We start from the raw sequence: 23335 nt of genomic DNA, 5'->3' as shown, positions 1-23335 counted from the left end.
AAAATTTCAAACAGCATAATAATAGAAAGGCAACTATTCAACAAGTTATTAAAAGTCATTGCAGAATGATAAAAGTATGATTGCAAGAATAATCAACATAGAAATAGAATTAACAATAATATATATAGCTGCAAACAGATGTACAATATAAGACAAAGGTGCCAATTAAAATCAGGAGGCAAAGAGAATATTTTCAATAAATGTTATTTGACCACTAAGCTCACCAATTCGAAGAAGGTTAGATCCCTGCATTGTATCTCATACTAACATAAATTCTTAGTGGAACCAAGATTTAGATAAAGAGAATGAAAAAAAGAATGTCAAAAGAAAAATTGGATGATATATATATGCATTCAAACAAAAAGAGAATTTAAAAATACTGAAAGATTAACAACATAACATTTTTAAGAATCTAAAAGACAAAGTTACAGAAAAAAAGACAAAAGACTAACTTATAAAAAAAAGTTTGCAGCTTTAATGAAGACAATGCTCTCAATAGACACACTTCTTGCAAATAAATAAGAGAAAAGACACTTGGTGGACAAAAGGAGAAAGAATACCAACAGACAGTCCACACACACAAACAAAAATGACCAAGAAACATGGAAAATTTTATCTCAATAGTAATAGAAGAAATGCAAACTGAATTAGTGAAATGTTATTTGAACTTAGAATATTGATGGTAATATTCTCAGAGAGTGTGGAAAATGGACTCTTGTTTCCTACCAATGTCGATGTAAATTAATAAAACCTCGGAGAACAATTTGGTTAAATAAATTATAAAAGTTAAAACATGGAAATTCCTTTAGGAATTATTAAACTTATTAAAACTTATTATTAAACTTATTAAAACGTCTCCTTACACAATAATCACGCTGTGCACAAAGGTTTAGTGTACAAGATATTCACTTCATCCTTGCAGCTGGTTGGGAACAAATAAAAACAATGTAAAAGTTACCATAGTGCGACTGGCTCAGTGAAGACCTGGTCAATGACAGTGTATGAGAGCACTAGCCAGCATTCACTGTGATTGGTTGGTGACTGTGACACACATTTGGAATGCAGTTTAGACACTGCTCACATGATGCAATATTCTGTACCACTCAAACACTAATGTAGATGAACATTTATAACATTGATAAATTATATGTAGTGTTAGGCAGAAAACTTACAAACTAGAATATACTATATGAGAAGATTCCATAATATCCATGTGAGTAATGACAGAAGAAAAGTCTAGGATACACATTAAAGTGCTGGAAATGATATCTGTCTAGCAAAAATTTACATACACACATTTATTTATCTCCTCGTCATATTTTCTAACAATTACAAACCCTCTTATCCAGCATTTTGATGTCTGCTGTTTCAGTTAACTAAAATTCCATTCAATGAGAGAATGAGAGAGAGAGAGAGAGAGAGAGAGAGAGAGAGAGAGAGAGAGAGAGAGAAAACACATTTGCATATATAGTATATTGCTGTAACTGTCATATTTTATTATTAATTATTGCTGTTATTCTCTTACTGTGCCTAATTTACAAACTTTATCATAGGTATACATGTATGAATAGAAAAAGCAATAGATAGCTTTCATAGCTTTAGGCAATGTTTAGTTTTGGTTGTTATTGATGGGAATATGCTTTCAACATTTTTTATAAAAAATTCAGTGTGTTTTCAGGCATTTGCTGGTGTCTTGGAACCTACCCCATGTGGATAAAAGGGACTACTGTAATTTTCTTTTTTTAAAGACAGGAATATCATGCTAAGTGAAGTAAGCCAACCCCAAAAACAAAGGCCAAATGTTTTCTCTGATATGTGGATGCTGATTCATAATGAGGGTTTGAGGAGGAGCATGGTATAAATGGAGAAACTTCAGATAGGGCGAGAGGAAGGGAGAGGAAGGGAGGGGGAATGCAGGTAGGAAAGATGGTGAAATGAGATGTACATCATTACCCTAAGTACATGTATGAAGATACGAATGGTGTGACTCTATTTTGTATACAACCAGAGACATGGAAAACTGTGCTCTATATGTGTACTATAAATCCATTCTGCTGTCATGTATAATAAATTAGAATAAATAAATAATTTTTTCAAAAAAAAAAAATAATTGTCAATATTGGTAGGTGCTCCAGTGTGGACAAAGGTACTATCTGGAAAGGTCCTTGACTGGGGTCAGGCAGTCACCTACTGGTCATCATATCAAGACTTTTAACCTTTCAGAAGAAAAAGTAAAGTATTAAGAAAAATTCTTATTAGCATATCCCATAAAAAAGTGACAGGATTATAGTTTTCATTTTCTTTTTTCAGCTTCTTTTCCTTAGTTCAAATTTGTTTATATCACATTATGCTTACAATCAGGAAAAAAAAAAAAACATCCTCACAATACAACTTCCAAGTATTATAAAACCCTACCATGGCTATAACTGACCTAGGACTGGGCTCTGCCAATCTCCATATTCCTTCTCCCTCTCTGGGTTGCAGAATTCCAGCTAAATTCTGTTGCTTCCTCTTTCTCACATCTATTTTCTGTTTTTCTTTTTCTTTTTCTTTTATTTTTTCCTGTTAGGACTGCATTCTCTTCTTCAAGGCTTAATAGCCCAGGAATTAATTTATGAATGCTCATTTATCAAATTAGTTTTCCAGAATGAAACACTGGCCAACATTAGTCAGTTTGGAAATTCATTAAAACAAAATAGTTTCAGTAGCTTTTACCAGAAAATGTCACAGCTTTAGACAATGTTTAGTTTTGGTTGTTATTGATAGGAATATGCTTTCAGCATTTTTTATAAAAAAAATTTGATTTTACACCAACCCCCCCCCCAACCTGCATATTTAGAATTTTCAAACTTATATAAACATTATACAGGGCTGTACAGTGAGACTCAGCGTTAGAGCATAGTAGTGCTTACGTAGAGTATGAGGTTCTAGGTTCAGTTCCCAGCCATAGGGGAAAAATTATACCATAAATTCCCATGTACCCATTATCTGGATTGTAACATGGTTACATGGAGCTTTCTTTCTTTCTTTTTAAGAATATGGTCAATGCTTTGATTACAATCTTTGTTCAACTTTTTGATGATCACGTAACAATTTTGAGCTCTTTGAAGCTGGTTTTGTTGATTGTTTCCTTTAAAATTTCTATTTATGGTTAATGCATATCAGAAATGAAGTACTGATAATGTGATGCATTATACTAGTTTGTTCTGAGGAAATTAACTATCTCATTTTTGAACTGTTGAACACATTTTTATGTCAAATGTTTATGCAAACTGCTACTTATTCATGTATCCCAAATGATCTTTTTTAGAGCCAAAATTTTCAGCATTTCTCAGGAAACAATTTTTTCAGCTAATCCTGATTTCTCCAATATGCTTTGAAACTTAATTAAGATTTCAGATTTCTTTGGGATGTTTTGCATTAAAATTTGAATTGTTTAAAGCTGAATTACCACTAAATTCAATTTTAAACTTAATAAATTTAAATTTAAGCCTGATATACCATGAAAAAAACTGATGAAAATCATAAAAAAATACAGTTCATTGAAAGACATTCATGAGTATCAGAAAGAAATGAGAAAAAAACTGAAGCAAATTTGTTTCACATGAAATGCTTAATATTTGGTTGAAAAATAGCACTTCACAAGGAAAAAAAAATAGCTTAGACTTATTCCTGCTTTGCCATCTTCCCCCACCCCCCTTTGCAGTGCTGAAGGTTGAACCCAGGGTTTTGCATATGTCACTTTTTACAAGGTAGCATTACACAAGATTCATTTGCTGGATGGCATTATCAAGCTAAATTTGGTTAATAGGAAAACATATCTTACAATCAGAAACTCAAAGTTGAATATTCTAATTAAGCTACTTGGTGACTTTGGCAAATTTAGTGTATTAGTCATTTGGCCAATTGAATTGATTTGCTGTGAGTTGATCATAAAAAGAATAGATAAGAGCTAAGTACTTGACACATTTTAATTTAATTCTCCTTATGAACATATGTTCTCTATCATCCCTGTTTTACAGATGAGAAAATGCATGCTTTTTCTGGTTGGGTAATGTAAGATATTAAGTGAGGCTTTTTAAGCCAGAGCTTAAATTGTGTGCTTAACCTCAGGACTAGCTCTCTAGCACCCAACTAGCTCTCTACTCCTGGTGGCCTTACATAGCACAAACTATTCCAGCAGGCATCCCTTACTGCAGGAAGTCTTCCAGACTTCTAAGACCAGACTAGGTGTTTCTGTTCCCAGTGAACTCCATTCATGTCTCCACTGTAGCACATGCATTGCTTTGAAAGTGTCACCATGTATTTCTGCCTTGCCCAGGGTACTGTGAGTTACTAGAGAACATAAGCACATCTTGGTATCCCTGGTACCTACCACAGGACCCTGGCACACAGTGAGTGCTCAGTGAGGGAATACTTGACACAGGTGGATTTCAGAACATATCTAGTCTTGTGTAATCATAGTTTCATGGCTCTCTGAATCATGTTTGCCTAGCTTGGGTGCTGAGGCTGCACTACTGGGTTTGATTGGAATACCAGATAGCAATCGAGGCAGCAGTGGGAGGTGTTTTCAGATGGGAGTTTGAGTGCTTGTAGATGCCCTACTATTCAGCATTGCTCCCAGGAAGGCAAAAGAGAATAAGGGAGCCCGAGAACAGTAGCTTTTTGTTTCTCTCTCTCCCTATTTAACCATTGTGTTTTTCAAAGTGCCCTAATCAAACTGTCATCCTGAATCCCTCCCAAGATGAGAAAGTAACTCCAGGAAAGTGGAGGTCTTGTTTGGCTCATTCTCTAGTAAATTTCCAGGGCTTAGGGCAATAGTTAGCACCAAGTTAGTCCTGATTAATAGTTGTTGAATGAATAAGCCTTAGTTAGGTTCCTCATTCCTATCTCCAAAGCTTCTTTTAGCTTTAATGGCATGTGACCTAGGACCTGTTCTGGGTACTTGACCTAAAGCATCTTATCAACCTGCTGGGCATATTCGGGAGAAAACGAGGATGAGGGGGAAAAGGTACACTCAGACATTGTCAGTGGGACTGAAAATTAGTACAAGCACTTTGGAAAGCACAATGGATATTCCTCAAAGGAACCAGCAGATGATCCAGTTATCTTACTCCTTGATATTTATCCAAAAGATCTAAAATCAGCATACTATAGGGATTCAGCTACATCAACATTTATAGCAACACAATTCACAATAACTTAGTTATGGAACCAGCCCACGTGCCCGTCAACACATGAATAAATGAAGAAAATGTGGTATATCTATGTAAGCCAAGTTTTACTCAGCTATAAAGGAGAATGAAATGATGGCATTTACTGGTAATTGAATGAATGGATGAAATTGGAGAACATCATGTTAAGTGAAATAAGCCAGGCTCAGAAAGTCAAGGGCCATTTTTTTTTTTTCTCATATGTGGAAGCTAGAACACAATAAGAAAAAAAAAAAATTAAAAAGGAGAGTGGATCCCAGGAAAATAGATCAGTGGAGTAGAGGGGGAGGGAGAAGGCACATGAAAAGGGAAGAACTTTGGAATACATTTGACCAAATTATGGTATAAATACATACAAATATACCACAGTGAATTCCACCTTTCTGTACAGCTATACAGCACCAACTAAAAAAGAAGCAATAAGAAAAGGAAGGCCAGCAGAGTAGAGGAAGGATAACAGGTGAGGAAGGAGGGGAAGGAAAGAGGAAGTACTGGGAATGAAATGGGGAAATTATATTCCATGTATATATAATCTGTTAGATAAAACTATGATGCACCAATAAAAAAAAATTAAAAAAAATAGTTTGACACTCTCCCCTAAAGTTGAACATAACCCTTAACCTAACAATTTCACTCCTAGATTGCACATGGATAAGACTACATAAATGTAAGAATGTTCATAAAAGCACAGTTCATAATATCAAGAACTTATGAGTAACCCAGACAACCAGGAAAGGCAGTGTTGGTAAATAAATTCTGATATATTCATATAATAAAATATTATAGAAAGCCCAATCCAAATGCCTGCCACAAGCATCACCAGAGTGGATCTTACCAATATAAGTAAGCCCTATAATTATATTTTTTATTTTTATAAAGTTAAAACAACATGTATTCACACACATACTTTTTGAAATATGTATAACACAAAGAAGACTTTTTAATTTTTATTTTGCTTTTTGTTGTGCTGGGGACTGAACCCAGAGACTTGTGCATGCGAGGCAAGCCCTCTACCAACTGAGTTATATCTCCGGTCCCCACAAAGAAGTTTGATAAGATCCTATAGAAAAGAATGCGAGGGAATATTAATCACATAACTCAGGACAATGGTTCACTTTGGCTTGGGAGAAGGAAGGAAATCAGATGAATGTGGATTTATAAGGTAGATATATGTTTTAATTTCTTGTTAAGGTCCCAATGGTTTTTTTTGGCAGTGGGGGAGGGAGAGTTTCAGGAGTTTTATCTTCATTGAAAATAACAAAGAAGGTCATGCATGGATCAATGCATGTTTTGTAGATCACTAAGTACCAGGGAGCCAATTATAAAAGCATCTGTTTCAAACAGACTAACATGAAGGAAACAAAGTTATTAGTTATAAGAAACACAGGAGGTTTGAGTCTGGACCACAGATTAATGATTCAATTCAAAGGGTCAGATGGAAGGTTCAGAGCTCATGCTAAAAGGACCCATTATAAAACTTATCTCCACGACAGCTCTCAGGAGTACATTACAAAACACCCACTTGAAGAATGTATTTTCTTTTGTAAATATTCTCTTCCATTTAAGGATGGCACCCAGACCTGGCTCAGCAAAACCAGCAAGTGACTTAGAGATCCCCAGCAATGGAGGACATGGATTCCTTGCTTTTCACAACAACTGAACTCTCCTGTCTGCTCCAAAGACCCCTCTTGTGTTCTCTTCTTCCTACAAGGCATTAAATGTAAAATAAGGTCTTGCTTGACAGTTTGCCACCAAGTATTCTTTGGCAACTTTGTAACCCATGCTTATAGCACCATGGAGCTCTGTAATGCATATTGAAGTGCTGTGAACACAGGCTACTTCCAGGCAATGAGTTTTTATCACTGTTTTAAATAAGTAACATATTACTGCAATTCCATTATTATAAATACAGAAGCTTGCTCTGTTTTCTGGATTCCTTAGGACCTGGAGAAAACAACAACCTGTTAACTCTGATTTATGGGACGGGCTCTGCTGTTCTGGCACACAGTAGGCACTTCAGAATGCTTACTGTATAAACAGGCATGATTTTCCAAATACTAATTTTTGGATTTCAAGAGAAAGACTAGTTGAGAACGTACTTCCTCTGCCCTTCAATGGATTAAAAAAGACATGGCATATATATCACAATGGAATACTACTCAGAACTAAAAAATAATAAGATCATGGCTTTTGCAGGGAAATGGATGGCATTAGAGCAGATTATGCTAAGTGAAGTTAGCCAATCCCCAAAAAACAAATGCTGAATGTCTTCTCTGATATAAGGGGGTGACTCAAAATGGGATAGGGAGAAAGAGCATGGGAAGAAGATTACCTCTACATAGGGAAGAAGGGTGGGAAGGAGAAGGGAAAATTCATGGATGATGGAAGGAGACCCTCATCGTTATACAAAATACATGTATGAAGATATGAGAAAAAAAAAAAAAAAAAAGAAGAGTGCTGGGAGCCATCAGCCAAGTAGGTATGACAATTTCCTTGCCAGCTACTCCCATGCTGTCTAGTGGAAGGACTCCTGAAAGGTGACCTTGCTCAAGGACCAGGGCGGATCCGTGTTTAGGGTGTCCCCGGTTTAGCATAATAGGAGATTAGGGTGTTCCCCCTTTTTAAAATAGGGCGGTTTAGCATAATAGGAGATTAGGGTGTTCCCCCTTTAGAATAGGGTGGTTTAGCATAATAGGAGATTAGGGTGTTCCCCCTTTAGAATAGGGTGGTTTAGCATAATAGGAGATTAGGGTGTTCCCCCTTTAGAATAGGGCGTATCCTGCTGCCTGGGTTCCTCTTGAGTTCTTAGGGTCAGACAATATATTTGGGAGACAGAAGCCCAGGAGTGGATTTGGGCAGAGAACGTGGATTCCCCCAGAAAGTGTTTGTAGACGGCAGGTGTGAGTTCGGGAATAAAGAATTGCTGTTTGAATCTACAAGCTGTGTGGTGACTCGTGATTTGTGCCCAGCCAGAGACTGCGGCAGAAGAGCATTACCATAGATTAGGTAGAGAGAAGTGATGGGAGGGGAGGGGAGGGGAGGGGAGGGGATGAGGGATAGGAAGGATAGTAGAATGAAACAGACATTATCATTACTGTGTGTATATATGTGACTGCATGACCAATATGATTCTGCAACCTGTACACTCAGAAAAATGAGAAATTATATCCCATCAGATTCAAATGTATGATATGTCAAGGTCATTGTACTGTCATGTATAACAAATTAAAACAAACAAACAAACAAACAAACAACAACAACAACAAAACAGAAGGCTTCAGAAAACCATTAGTTGTTATTCACTGTGACTTTTGGTTCTTTTCCGAGTTGGAGGTATGCCTCGTAACATAAGTGCTGATCCTTAAGAAAATGCAAATAAATACAAAAACAGGTTTTCTGTAGGTAGGAAAGAAAGAAAAACAAAGCCATTTTTTTTTTTCTCTGCCTCCAGCTCTAAGCTTTAGCCCCATTGTCTATATTTCTCTGGGGCATTTTTATTCTTCTAGTCGTCTCTGCTCCTGCATCCCCATCACCCATGAATAGGATCACCTTTGACCTGGGCCTCACCCCAGTCAAGTCTCTTTCCCCATCTTTACCTTCCCCATGGCTTCTCACCCTCTCAGGCTGGAGTGTGTCCCAGGCCCCAGGCCTATGACGCAGGATGACCAGTGTGCTCTCTGATACAACTTGAGGCCACTAGCACTAGGACTGCTGGACTCCTAACCTTTGGGGTCAGTGCCTTGAAATTCTCTCCTGCCTTTCAGGCTCATTACTATGATTCACTTCCCTCTCCCTTTTCTCCCCTAGTTCTATCTCTATCCTCCACTTAAAGGTGGGCATTGTCTAAAGCTGTCTGCTGGTCCTTCCGTGTTCCTTCACCTTAGCCATTTATTCAAAGTCTTCACCTCTCACTTCTGTGCAGATGTCTCCTACATCTTAAACGGAGCCTGATCCATCTCATAGTAACTATCAAACTGAGCTTATGTTGTTTTTTTTTTTTTTTTGTTCTCTAAACCAGGCCCTTCTCCAAACTTGCTTTTTTTTTTTCCTTTTAAACACATTTCTTGAGTCCAGGCTTCAAAACTGGGCATTAATTAGACTCTTCCTAGGCATCTATTTCCTTTGCCACAGTGACTGGCCTTCTTGGATGCTTCTTTATGTCCTTCTTTCCATTTCCAAAGCCATCTTCCTCTTTCTACCCCTCATTACCTATTGCCTGGATTGGCACAGTGGCTTCTATAGTGATCTCCCCACCATTCCTCCCTGCTAGCCAATAAGGAGTGGGAGAAAGAAGGTAAGCTTTGTGATTTGAATTTGCAGTTATTTCCACTGTGATTTTCATTTCTCAATCTCTCCAGAGTCTCAGTCTTCTGGCTGTAAAATTATGATAACAACTATCAAGTCCCTAACACACTGTAAGTACTCAATTAATAGTAGTTCCTTTCCATTTCAAACTCAAATGGACTTCTTGGTCACATCTTTTCCTTCTGCTTTTCTACTGAATTGAGAACAAGCCTCTTATCCTATTCCTCGGGAGACTGATAAAAGGTGGCCCCACTATTTTGCTTCTGCCTCACTGTTCACAAGTCTTTAAACACCATTGTTCTATTTCCACACATCTTTGCTGAGCTGGTGGACTCAACTAAAGAGCCCCCACTCACATCTGTCTGTTGAAACCCTAGTTGGTCTTTCAGACATCTCTAGACTTCCACCACTGTTCCAAGGCCCCTTCTGGTCCCTCTGTGGATATGCCCACCTCCTCTGACCTCCAGAGCACTTACATCTCTCCTACATCATTTTCATTCTGCTTGCTCATGTTCTAGCTTTGATGTCTCTTTATGACAAGACTGTGCACACCTGGATGACAGAGACTGTGATAGCATCAAACCCAGAAAGTTCTTCACCTTATGCAATGAATGGCTGATGCTGGACAGACCTGCTCAGTCATGCTTCTTTACTAAATTGTCTTCTTTCCTAAGCTGCCAGGTGTCACCCTTGCCAGAAATAAAGTTGCATGGGGATGCAAATCTCTCACTCAGGCAAAGGCAGTATCTAATTGACACCACATTCCAGAGCTGAAAATCATAAGGGAGGGTTTCTTTCAAATGTGCTATGCCACCATTTCATTAGATGTGGTTTATTTCCTATTTTCACTAATCTCAGGAAACCCCTTTGAAATCACAAATTTTGTTTACCTTCCAGTCCTTAGAGAGTCATGTTTTTCTCATGTAGAGATATCTTGGTCACACAGGTAGATCCCTGAGAATATTTAAAATTCTTCTTTACTCATCCACGAATCTTTAATACCCATAGATTATCCATGGCTTCACAAGGGAAGAACTCAGATCAAACACTGGGCTTTTGCAAATAGAATGAGTCCATTGAGCAACAGGCCAGCCTCTTAAAATTGTCTGTAGTTCTTAAAATTAATATTAACTTGTAATTTTTCATATATTAACATCATAGAACCAATTTATGCTTCTCTTTATATTTAAGAAATTATATATATCTTACACAGCATATATGTATGTATGTGTGTTATTCTCTTTTACTTGGCCAAGTTTAACTTAAGGATGCATGAGGTTGGAAGTGGGTCTTACCATTATATGGGAGTTATATAAGCTCATGTTGGCAATACTCTTGCAAGTATAATTTTCAAAAAGTTAAAAGTCTCATTAAAAAGAAAAAAACAGAAGTCAAAAATTCTACTTGACTGAATTAATGAGGAAATCAGGAAGATGTTAAGACTAGTTTAGGAGAAAGTCAAGGACCTGGAGGTTTAGAGTTGGTCAAAGAGATGCAGAAACAAATTTGCCAACAAATGTAAACCAATTTGATTTTTCTAGAGAATTAACCTTCCTTAAGATGTCCAAGGAACTGTGTTTATTGTGCAATCATTTTGTACCAGAGAATTGAGTATTTTCCAAAGGAATTCTCCTTCGCTTGGTTAAGGAGAGTGTTTCAGAGTGAAAATAACCCATAGAAAAGTTATGTATAACAAAAAAAGTGAGAGTATGTTGATGTTGTAGAAAGTGGATCACCAACAAGTCAAAGAGCACAGCAGCGAGTGGTTCACCAATATTCAGCTTTAATCATTTATTCTGCATAATAAAAAAGAGAAGACTCTCTGAATTTTAAATACTTACTAACATGTTGCTGGCAATATATGCCCTTTCACTATACATTCTTATTTTTGCTTTGTCTATAACATAATGAGGAGGATGTTGAATCAATATGCTTTTTATCACATGCACATGCACATACACACACATTGGTGACAGATATATTTCAATTTCATCTTCCTTCCATCCAAATCTTGACTTACTCAACCATAAATTTAAAAAACACTAGCACAGTGTAAAAGGCTGCTAAAAAGATGGGTCATGAAGTGCTCAAATTCAGGATCAGAAAGGCAATAGTTATGAGGCAAAATAATAAAGCAGAGTGATAACTCATTTCAGAGCCTGGTGACACGTGAATATACTCAAGGCTGAGTAAAGAATTTTCCTAATGTGTTGGTTTTTCAGGGACCATTTCTACATTAAACTGAAGACAAAGAAGAATTTCCCTAAAGTTCTCTGAGAGAGGAAAAAAAAAAAAGATCAAATTATGCTTAAAAAACAAGGTCAAAGGTCAATAATGCCTGTTTCTCTGGCTACTATCCTCAGATTTGCTTCAGGGAAGGTTTTCCTGCAGAAGGCCCCAGGTTAGTCTTATACTGTCACCTCACCACCACCAAATCTGGATTTACTCCTTTGTGTCCTGATGGGTTGATGAAGGAGACAATTTTCTTCAGATCCTGGGACCTGCTGAGCTGGGGAACTGCATTCTTAGTAGACACCCAGTCTACCAAGCCTCAGACTAAAGAAACAGTGACTTACAATATTTATGGACACTATGAAAAATGATTTCATCCTGTGTAATTTTAAGGAATATCAAGAGAGTTACTATAATTTAAACAAACAAAATTCAAAATGATTTCTCACAATATTTCATGTGTCCAAGTTTTTAGGCAAAAAACTTATAAAATCAGGTTCAATTTTTCATTCTTAATTAGGCCACTTACTTTATGAGTGCTTACTGGCTTACATCATAAATTTTCAATCACTGGGTGTAAGTTCACTTTAACAACAACAACAACAACAACAACAAACCAGATTGCCTCTTTCCTTCCATCCACCCCTTCTACCCATAAGGGCACTGATGGCATTTTAAGGCCCCAAGTTCTTAGAACAAAGGAGATGTTATAGTTTGGATGTGAGGTGTTTCCCAAAAGCACATATGCCAGACAATGAGAGAAAGTTTACAGGAGAAGTGACTGGGTTATGAAAGCCTAAACCCAATAGGTGAATTAATCTCCTGATGGGAATTAACTGAGAGGCAACTGAAGGTGGGTAGGGTGTGGATGGAGGAGCTGGGTTATTTGGGGTGTGACTTTTGGGTATATATTTTGCATCTGGTGAGTGAAGTCTCTCTCTGCTTTCTGATTATCATGTGATAATATAAAAATTATTAAGTTAATTATTATATTAGCAAGTCTATCTCTGCTTCCCTCCTCCACACTCTTCCATCAGGATGTTCAGCCTTACTTTGAACCCCAAGGAATGGAGCCAGCTACCTGTGGACTGAGACATCTGAAACAATGAGCCCCTAAATAAACTATTCCTCTTCTAAAATTGTTCTTGTCAGATCTTTTAGTCAGAACAGTGACAAAGCTTCTTATTATTTATGATGAATGGGATACCTTTTGGTTTACAAGGTAAAAGCATAACAATTTGGATAATGAGGGTTAAATAATGAGACAGACAATGCAATTTAAAGCTGAGATTCAGCTAGATAAATAGAGAAAATGTTCTTCACTGTTATCCTGCCCATTTACAAATTCTATAAACATCAATCTACTTCAGAAGCTTCCCTAATCAAGTCCACACATCAGCACTTCTGCCACTTTCTAGCAGCATCTAATGCACTTGAACTTCAGGAATCAGTGAGAAGACGGGCTATGTCATCTTGCTCTCTAATGGCTCTATCATAGATTAAGAGATGTGGACAGGGAGAATGAGCAAACATGCCCAACCCAGACATTCAAAAAACCCAGGCCTTTGTATATCTTTTCTATCTAAATAAATACATAGAATCTGGTCTTTACAGCTAAGCTTCAGCTCTGGTTCTCACTTAAATGCACTCTTTACTCAATACCATTTACAGGACATCAAAATACATTCATGATTTGTCTTCTATAAGATTTTACATTCAGGTTCAAGCTTACTCCTTGAAAAAATATTGACATCTATTGATCAGGGAGATTATACTTTGATATATATGTCTCCTTATGTGATTTCCTTATTTTTTCCTCAATATGAGCCAATACCAACTCATGATGTCTAAGTCCAGTTGGTAGAAAGCAGGAAGTCACAAAGGTGCCTAACACACTGCAGCAGAGTCTAAATTTTCCATGCTGTTCTACAGTAAAGATAAGAGGAGACTATTGCTCCTTTAAAAATGCTACTCTTTTAATTAAAAAACAAACAAATAAACAAACAAAAACTGCTATTTCATCTTCAACACCTAATTTCTGGTAGCTTTGCTGGATTGGCTTTGTGAAGACATTCAAATTGAACTCTGTGTGTAGCCACTTGGCCAGTATGTGTAACACGAAAGTGCAAGCTTTTATTTCTCCTGATTTGGGCAGTGAAAATGGAAATCGATGGTGTATTCCAGGGTTCCACAAAACTTCTGGATCTAATCAGCACAAAGAGCACACTGCAATGCTCAATCCACAGACCACCACAAATATTCTCACTGTTCACAACTCTTCACAGCAAATACTAATTTCAGAACTATACCAGAGTAGGGGTAAATAACATTGGCCATCCTTCTACCTTGTGGACATCTAAAGATCTATGAAGATTTCACATTGAATGAATAATCTTTCTCCTTCATCCTCCTCCCACATAGGTTTTTAAAAAAGCTATCAATAAAGTCTCTTAAAAATATTAAATCACAGCATGACACAAAGCATTCATTCACCTAAAAGGTATTTAAAAACTCTAAACTGAGAGAGAGAAAGACATGGAGAGAAACACTCTATTAGAAAGAAATGTTTATTTTGCAGTGCAATAATTGGTAATCTTTCCATAAAGATTGATGCAATATGTTTATAATTCCCCAGTGTCAGTAATCTGTTATTAAGGTAAAAGAAAAAAGAAGTGGGATGGTGTAAGCACCAAGAAAAGATGTGGAAAGATATCCTTTCCCATTGACAGCAATTAATGTTTGAAAGATGGCTGCTAGAATGTTCAGACTAAAAAAAAAAAAAAAAATTGTTATATTTTAACAGACTGAAATATATCTAAAACAAATCACAGAGGGTTTAAAATACACAAACACAACCTGCACCAAGGTGTCCTCTCTAGACAAACCAAAGAAGAAAAAGCTTGTGTGAAATTCCAATTGCACTGCTATAGATAAGATGTGGGGAGGGGGGTAGTGGTTTTCAGCCACATTCCCATGCTGGATGTCCATTTAAAGACAGCTTCTAGACTCTGTAGTAATAGACTCACTCTGCCTAGCTCCACACAAATTTGCATTATGTCACACACTGGACAAAACTTTCAGGGTTAGGAGGGAGGAAATTTCTCAGGAGGATGGGACATTCAGAACTTTGGGAGTTTCACTAAGCTCTGAGCTCATTATGGACCTTGTGCCCCAAAGCTACTCTTATTTCCTCCCCTTTCTAAAACTCTACTCATAAGACATTGAGTTAACAGTGCCCCTTGGGGAGACCTGGTCAGTTGCAGAATCTATAGAAGGAAACCCTGAGCAGCTCTCATCTACACTGTATACCAGCACCTGGCATCTCTCCTCCCACTGCAGCTCAGTACTACCACCCTGATTGCAAGCTGTTTCATCTCAGAGTACAAAGTCTCAAATTCTGCACAGGAAGACTGAACTTCTCTGTCTACCCAACTTTCCAATCAAATGATCACTTACTATGCCAGTCTAAACTAAGCTTTATGCCTAATATAGGAAGAAACTGTTTCAAATGCACAAAATCCAACCAATGTAATATATAATAAAGTCCTTTTTTTAGTAGTTGTAGATGGACATAATAGATTTATTTATTTATTTACTTACTTACTTACTTACTTATTTATCTATTGTTGTGCTGAGATCAAACCCAGTGCCTCACACATGCCAGGCAGGCACTCTACCACTGAGCCATAATCCCAGCCCTGTAATAAAGTCTTAATATTTATTTAAATGTTGTATAAAAATTTTAACAAATGCAGCTAACAGGAGAAATAAAGGATAAATCCTTCATTTTAATTACAACTTCTATTTAATCCTTCACTTTCCAGGAATATTTTTAGTAAGCTTTAGGGCACACAATTAAAGAAATGAACTCATCAGTAAAATAAAAGGCACTGTATAAACAAATTCCTGTACTGCCACAGAAAAGAGATTAAAAAATATTGAACTTCAATATTTTAGAAAACAAATAAGATTACATCATTAGCCATAATAAGATCCCAGAAAGAAAAGTTCAGGAAAACCTCATTAATTTGGCTCAATAATGAAGACTCAATAATTTCAAGTCTGCCTTAATTTAATTTTGAACTATGTATTAAGAAACAAGTGCTAGGGGCTGTGGTTGTGGCTCAGTAGTAGAGTGCTTGCCTGGCACATGCAGGGCCCTGGGTTCAATACTCAGCACCACATATAAATCAATAAAATAAAGGTATTGTGTCCAACTACAACTAAAAAATAAATATTAAAAAAGAAACAATTGCTAGGCAAATTAAAGTGCAAATAAAAATTGCTAGAGGATTATTTGATTTTAAAATTTTCACATGCAAATGACTTCTACAAAAATACTAATTAAGGGGCTGGGGATGTGGCTCAAGCGGTAGCGCGCTCGCCTGGCATGCGTGCGTCCTGGGTTCGATCCTCAGCACCACATGCAAACAAAGATGTTGTGTACGCCGAAAACTAAAAAATAAATTATTAAAAAAAAAAAAAAATACTAATTAAAACTAGTTACCTTTATTCTTTAGAATCCTGCATTCCAATAGAAATAAACTATAAAAAATCCAGACTAAAACAATGCTTAAATCTATTAGATCATTAATTGTTCCATCTCTCTGTTTACTTTGGCTGTGAAAAACTGGTTTAGGAGTCAGAAAAGCTTCACAGACATGTCCCAGACAAAATTCTATTCATTCTACTCAAAGTCTGGCAATCTATTTCTCTGATTTTATTTTTAAAAATGTGAACCATACAATTATATTTACTTTATTTTGGGGGGCATTTACTTTATCCTGCTTTTCTTTTTTTTTTTTCCTGAGAGAGAGAGAGATAGATAGAAAGAATATGGTGCTGAGGATCGAATCGAGGCCGCACATGCCAGGTGAGCGCGCTACCACTTGAGCCACATCCCCAGCCCCTTTATCCTTATTTTTAAACATCATATTGTGAAAAATATTGCCATGTCTATACTGGGAAACATTAACAGATTTTAAACAAGATCTAGCAGCATACCTAGTTTAAATACTTACTCTGTCCATAAAAAAAAAAAAAAAAAAAAGATTTAAACTACAGGGCTTATGTGATTCTAAAAAATATAGTCCAAATCAAAATTTGAAACAAAGTTTCATCAAATGAAATAGTAGCAATTGCCATACAGTTATGCACATCTTAATTTAAATGAAATCATGTTAGTCTTCTCTAAATTAAAATGTATAGCTATTCTCTTTCACATCTTTAACCTAATAATGACAATACACATCAACCATTGGGAGATTGAGGCTGAGGCAGGAGGATCCTAAGTTCATGGCCAGCCTTAGGAACTTAGTGAGGCCCTAAGTAACTTAGCAAGACCCTGTCTCAAAATAACAATAAAATAAAATAAAAATAAAATAAAAAAGGGCTGAGGATGTGTTTCAGTGGTAAAGTTCCCCTAGATTCAATCCCCAGTACCAAAAAATTAAACAAATAAGTAAATAATGATTTGGGTGGTAGAGCACTTGCCTGGCACCTGTGAATGCCTACCAGGTAGGTAGGTATTCAGTGCTGAATAAAAACTAGTGAATAAATCACCAGTTGGACCATATGGTCCCAACCTTGGGGTATTCAGTAAACAATGTTAATTGAGATGAAAACAAAAGCCCCCCTCAGGAAAAGCAATCTAGATGTAATTTATATAGAGAAGACAGTTTAATGTTTTCTTATTAAGCCAAAGAATAAACAGTAGGTAAATGACAAAGTTGTGAATCTGCTTCATGTGAGGCCATCCTTATATGTAACTCTTATTTGATTGAAATAAAACCTAAAGCAAACATAAAATTAAAAATCATATTTTCATCAGGAAGTGATAAAATCTTTTGGACAGAAGAAATACACATAGGTTTACACATGAACACACAATCACATAGTTTACATAACTTAAAAACACTATATTATCAACCAATTATGGAAATAATATTCTGTATGCTATTCAGCCATAGGTATCCATGTTTGAAAATTGTTAAAAAGAATTATTTTGAAAGTTATTTTAGGCTTCCTTTCAGGTGAATAAAACACAAAAGTACTGCTCTTTGCAGAGGAAAACATTCTGTATTCAAAACAATTATAGCTAGTTGATCAAGGTTTCAAATATATTTTTTTAATATTTACCTTTTAGGTGGACACAATATCTTTATTTTATTTTTATGTGGTTCTGAGGATTGAATCCAGTGTCTCATACATGCCAGGCTACCACGATACCACTTGAGCCACATCCCCAACCCTCAAGTTTTCAAATATTGATAATGAGTTAAAATCAAGGCAAAAGACCTAAAAACAATTCAATATATTTAAGTATTTTCATCACATTTAAGCCTAAGAATATCTGACATATAAGAAACACAAGTATGTCCTTAAGAAGAGAATTCTTTATGTTAATAAGAATATTGAATGAAAGAAATCTTTGAATAACACAAGGTTTCCTTCAATAGTTGAGTACAGTGGAACACACCTGTAATCCCAGCAACTCAGGAGACTGAGGCAAGAGGATCACGTGTTCAAGGACAGCCTCAGCAATTTAGCGAGGCCCTGTCTCAAAATAAAAAAATAAAAATAAAAATAAAAGGTCCTTGGGATCTAATTTACTGGGGAAGTGCCCCTGGGTTCAATCCCCAGTACCAGTAAAAAACATGTTATCTCAAAAATGTACTTTTTTCCCATATCGGATTAGCAAAGATTAAAAAAGATTAAGAAAACTTGGTGTGAGCAAGGGTTTTAAAAATAGGATTCTCATGGACACTGAAGGGGATAGTTTTTACAGATAACAGCTCAGCCACATTTATTAATATTCAAAATATATATAATGTTTGACCGGGCAGTTATAACTCTAAGAAGATAAATGAATAAGTATACTATTATCAACATACCATTATTCACAAGAAAGAAAAACAAGTAACAATCTAAATTAATCTAAATCTAAATCTTATCAAAGGAGTAGCTAGATAAAGTATGATGCCTCTAAATGATGGAAAACTAGGCAGCAAGGGCTGGGGTTGTAGCTCAGTGGTAGAGCACTTGCCTGGCACCTGTGAAGAACAGGGTTTCATTCTCAGCACCGCATATATAAATAAAGATCTATTGACAACTAAAAAAATCATTAAAAAAACAAACTAGGCAGCCAGTAAAATGATCACCCGTGATTATGTACATCAGTTTCAACTCACAAATAGAGATACATAAAACACATTAAAAATGACCACATAGCTTCATATAGAGAAAAACTGCTGTTTATTTAAAGTCTTCTATATACTTTCATATCCATCAATAAGTTTCCAAAAGTGAGTTAATGGTGGCTATTTCTTTGTGTAGGAGTTGAGGGCTGACTTTTGTCATTAAGTTGTTTTATATGGGTAAAAATTTTTCTAATTAGTAAAATAAAAAATCTCAACAAACTTTTAAGATAAAGAAATGCCTCTATATCACCAAAATTACTTCAAATCTTTTCAACTTCCTATTTAAGAGGAAAGAATTCATTGAATGTTGCAAGTAGATGTAATACAGGATCTCCTTCTCAGAACCATACTTTATAATGACAAGATAATAGAAATTAAAATATTAGAGTCAAAGAGATAGGGAAAGACAAACGTCATTATTCAAGCAGCCCACATTATTGGCATCCACCTTACCAACCACAGGTTCTACGAAGTCAAATGCTCCTAAAACAATATCCCTTTTACAACTTAAGGAAGCAGAACTAAAAAATAATAATAATTAAAGAATTTTTAAAATGTAAAATCATAAAACACTTACCACAGTGAAAATATTTAATTATTTTCCTGTGTTACATTCTTTCTTAGCACCTTTATTAAGAACCTGAAAAAAGAAAAAAAATTTGGAGAAGTTAAATACATTTTAAATGTATATATTTAATCTGATGTTTATTTATTTTAGTTTTGTTTTTCTGGAACTAGACAAAACAGTTCAAAAGTACTCATGGAAAAATAAGCAAGCAAGAATTCCCAGGAATATGAAAAGCAACAAGGGGAAACTAGTTTTAAAAGATGCTAAAACTTTTATAAAACCAATACTGTGATACTGATATATGAAGAAAAAGACTAATAGAATACAAACCCCAGAGACACCCCAATACATCCAAAAGTTAACAATACCATAAGAGTCTTCAAAGAAGGGCTCTAAAATCAACAGGTGAAAATAACAGGGACACAGAAAAAGAAAGCTGAACCTATGCATCATTCTGAACACCAGAATAAATCCTATTTGAACATTTAAATGTAAAAGTGATACCATAAAAGTACTAAAAGAAACCATGGGCAAATTCTAAAAATCTTGGAGGCCTTTCAGTGACTTAAAATCCAGATACCTGGGCTGGGGCTGTAGCTCAGTGGTAGAGCACTTGCCTAGCACTTGTGAGGCATTGGGTTCAATCCTCAGCACCACATAGAAATAAAGAAATATTTTTTTTAAAAAATCAAGATACCGTAATGAGTAATATAAACTGTAAAATTCAAAGAAAAAAATGTAAGACTTCTGTATATCAAAATATGTGAAGGTAAATAAAAAATAAGTGAAAATCTGGGAAAAAACTACACAATTTATATCACACAGGGATAATCTCTACAATTTATAAATTTCTAGAAATTGATAAGGGGAAAAAAGCAATTCAAAACAAATATGTGAACAAACACATGAACAGAGAGTTTACAGGAAAAGGAATGCAACTAGTTTTTAAGCATAAGAGCTCAGCCTCATTAATAATGATAGCAATGTACATTAAAACTACTCTATATTGATAATTCTCATCTATCAAACTGTTAACAAATTCAAGGGTTGTAAACACACAGTACATTGGAAAGCCCTCAGAAATATAGGAACTCTCATACACTGCAATCTGCCCTCTTCTATCTGTGGTATTCAGACTGGATTCAACAATTATAGGTGAAAATATTTTTTAAAAAAATTGTCATACTGAACACATAACAACTTTTTTCCTTGTCATTAGTCCCTAAACAATACAGTGTAACAACTATTTACATGGCATTAATATTGTATTAGATCTTCTAAGCAATCTAAAGATGATTTAAAAGTATGCAGAGGATGTGCATAGGTTATATGCAAATACTATGCTTTTCATATAATAGACTCAAGCATCCTTGAATTTTAGTATTCACAAGTGGGTCCTCAAACCAATCCTCCATGGATAAGGAGGATCAACTGTACTTGTGGGAGTTTAAAATGGTGCAACACTTAAGAAAGGAAGTATTTAACAAAATTATAAATGCACTACCCAGTGGTGCAGCGATCCCACTTCTAGGAATGTATCCCACAGATGTACCTGCATATGTAAAATGATATGTATACAAGCTGTTTCACCACAGTATGGTCTGTGATTAACCTAGAGAAGACCCAAATACCCACCAGGGGGGCTGATTAAGTAAACAATGAACTTAATAGATGCTGAATCATCAAAATTCAACTTAAGAATGTCTTGGAAAAAAAGTATAAGTGGACCTACAAGCTTTCAGAAATAGGAGAAAGAAACAAAAATAATCCATATTTCATAAAATCTGCTTGTGTTTTCTGAACAACTTAACCTCAAATACATTAACTGCCCACCATGTGCTCTCCATGAAAAAGAACAAAGAAGTTTGTTTCCCTCACACACTTTTCAAAAAAAAAGGTACTCATATTTATGAACACTGGTGTTTCATTTGTTTTACATGAGGAGAAAGCAACTAAAGGAATTCATTACTGTTTCTTCAAGTAGCAGTACCTCAAAGCACAAGACACAAAGGATGTGCTGTGACATGGTGGGAAAAGAAGGGATCCATGGAAGGGTCATAGTATGACCTGTGGGTAGACTGAGGCAGCCTGTAATTGACCTTGGCATGTCATCCCTACTTCAATCTAGCCTCTCCTTTTTATTAGCTTAAATAAGGTTATCCCAACACTAAGTGTTTTATCCCTAGTTTCCATCTTCATCTCCCTCTTTGCTTTTCTTATTTGAACTAGATCCCAATACTTTTTTTTTAAACCAACTCAAACTTCTTCATTAGCAGCAGGTGCAAGCACTGAAACACATGCTGTCTTCCACCACAGCTGAAAGTTCTGGTTATAAGTGAGAGCAATGCATATCATACATTGTTCTCCCTTTATTTCTCTTTTACATGTAAGTGAAAGTATCATACCCACTTTCACTTATGTGAAACCTTATTTACAAACCTCACTGCTCAGTAGTGAAGTGGGCTTTACAAATGCTCAACATCAAAGAGAGGGGCCTTGTTTCTGTGGTTGACAACCAGGCTAGTTCCAGGCTAGAATCACGTGCTTCAATGGGAATCAAACTTTCTTTTTCCTGGGGCAAGTCTTGGGCTAGTGACCCCACCCCTAGTGTACAAAGGTCACTCTAAGCCCACCTCTGCTCGCTCGCGCTCTCTCTCTCTCTCTCTCTCTCTCTCTCTCTCTCTCACACACACACACACACACACACACACACACACACGCGGGACCAATGACAGTTTAGGATGGAAGACTTTCCAGGAATCAGACAAAAGGCTTGGAAAAAGTGTATCCCAATGAACTCACATACCATGCTGCATCCAATTTCAGAGTAGGTCCTACACACCATCTGCAGCCCCGCCAGGACCCCAGGGAACCAGCTGCAAGCACTACTGAGACATGGACCAGAGGCAAAACAGGGGCACAGGCCTGTGTGGGTGTTGGAAGCCCCATCCCACCACATCCCAGCAGTGCAACTTTGGGCAGGGTGCTGCACTTCTCTGTGCAGCCCAGGCATGTAAGTGCACAAGTTAAGTGCCTGGCACACCGCAAAGTGGAGCAGCCATGGCCAACAGTGCCAACCCCGCCGCTGTAGGAGACTGAGGCGGGACCGCGGTCTCACGGAGCGCGAGGTCTGACTGGCCAAAGGGACTGGCCCAGCCGCCCCACCCTGCGCGGGTCCGGAATGGCGCGGTCCGGACCGGGCAGCGCCGCAGCAGCCATGGGGCGTGCTGGACTGCCTCCAAAGACTCTGGCCACCCACCTGCCCCGCTCCCCTCGCCAGGGGCCTCCTTCTCTGCCGCTCTCACGCTCCTCAGCCCCCAATAGCCGCCACCGCCGTCCACAGCCGGTTGCTCACCTCTCCTGCTGCCTCCTCCGCTGCCGCTGCCACGGCCCGGTGAGATCTCGCGAGACTTTGATCCTCCCCTCACTACTCCGCGCTCACCACTGCGCAAACTCGGCCTGGAATTAGCTTGGTCCCTCCCCTTTACCCCGCCCACTGCACCTGACGGGTCGGTACTCGCGGTTCTTGTGACCTTCTATCCATATCCCTGCCACTGAATCCACTCCTCCCATCCTGTGACCCCCAAAGGATTAAAACCCAGGTGCTAGGCAGCACCTCGGTCCCATGTTGCCCCTCCCCACCCCCGTGTTTTTGCGCATGATCCGGCCTTGGACCACAGTAAAAGTAGTAATTATAGCAGCTGAGAACTTTAAGACACCCCTTGGGTCCTCACAACTGCCCTAAGAGGATATTACCATCCTCCCCATTCCACAGAGGAAAAATTGGCGTGGCAAGATTAAGCAATGGGCTCCAAGTC

At 37.1% G+C, this 23335-nt stretch overlaps 1 protein-coding gene across 2 annotated transcripts in view; it reads right to left on the bottom strand.

The window, feature by feature from the left end:
• The window catches only part of LOC143381772 (uncharacterized), an 83149-nt gene extending 60232 nt beyond the window's left edge, over positions 1 to 22917 (bottom strand). For both annotated transcript variants that reach the window (XR_013088890.1, XM_076835412.1), the window contains exons 1-2: positions 22873 to 22917; positions 19527 to 19589 (exon numbers count right to left, since the gene is read on the bottom strand). The gene's annotated coding sequence lies outside the window, so the exon portion shown is untranslated. The remainder of the gene's footprint in view (positions 1 to 19526; positions 19590 to 22872) is intronic.
• Between the last annotated feature and the right edge of the window lie 418 nt (positions 22918 to 23335).

Source organism: Callospermophilus lateralis, chromosome 16, assembly GCF_048772815.1.
Source record: "Callospermophilus lateralis isolate mCalLat2 chromosome 16, mCalLat2.hap1, whole genome shotgun sequence".
Lineage (NCBI taxonomy): Eukaryota > Metazoa > Chordata > Mammalia > Rodentia > Sciuridae > Callospermophilus > Callospermophilus lateralis.
This window is presented reverse-complemented; position numbering and strand designations above follow the sequence as displayed.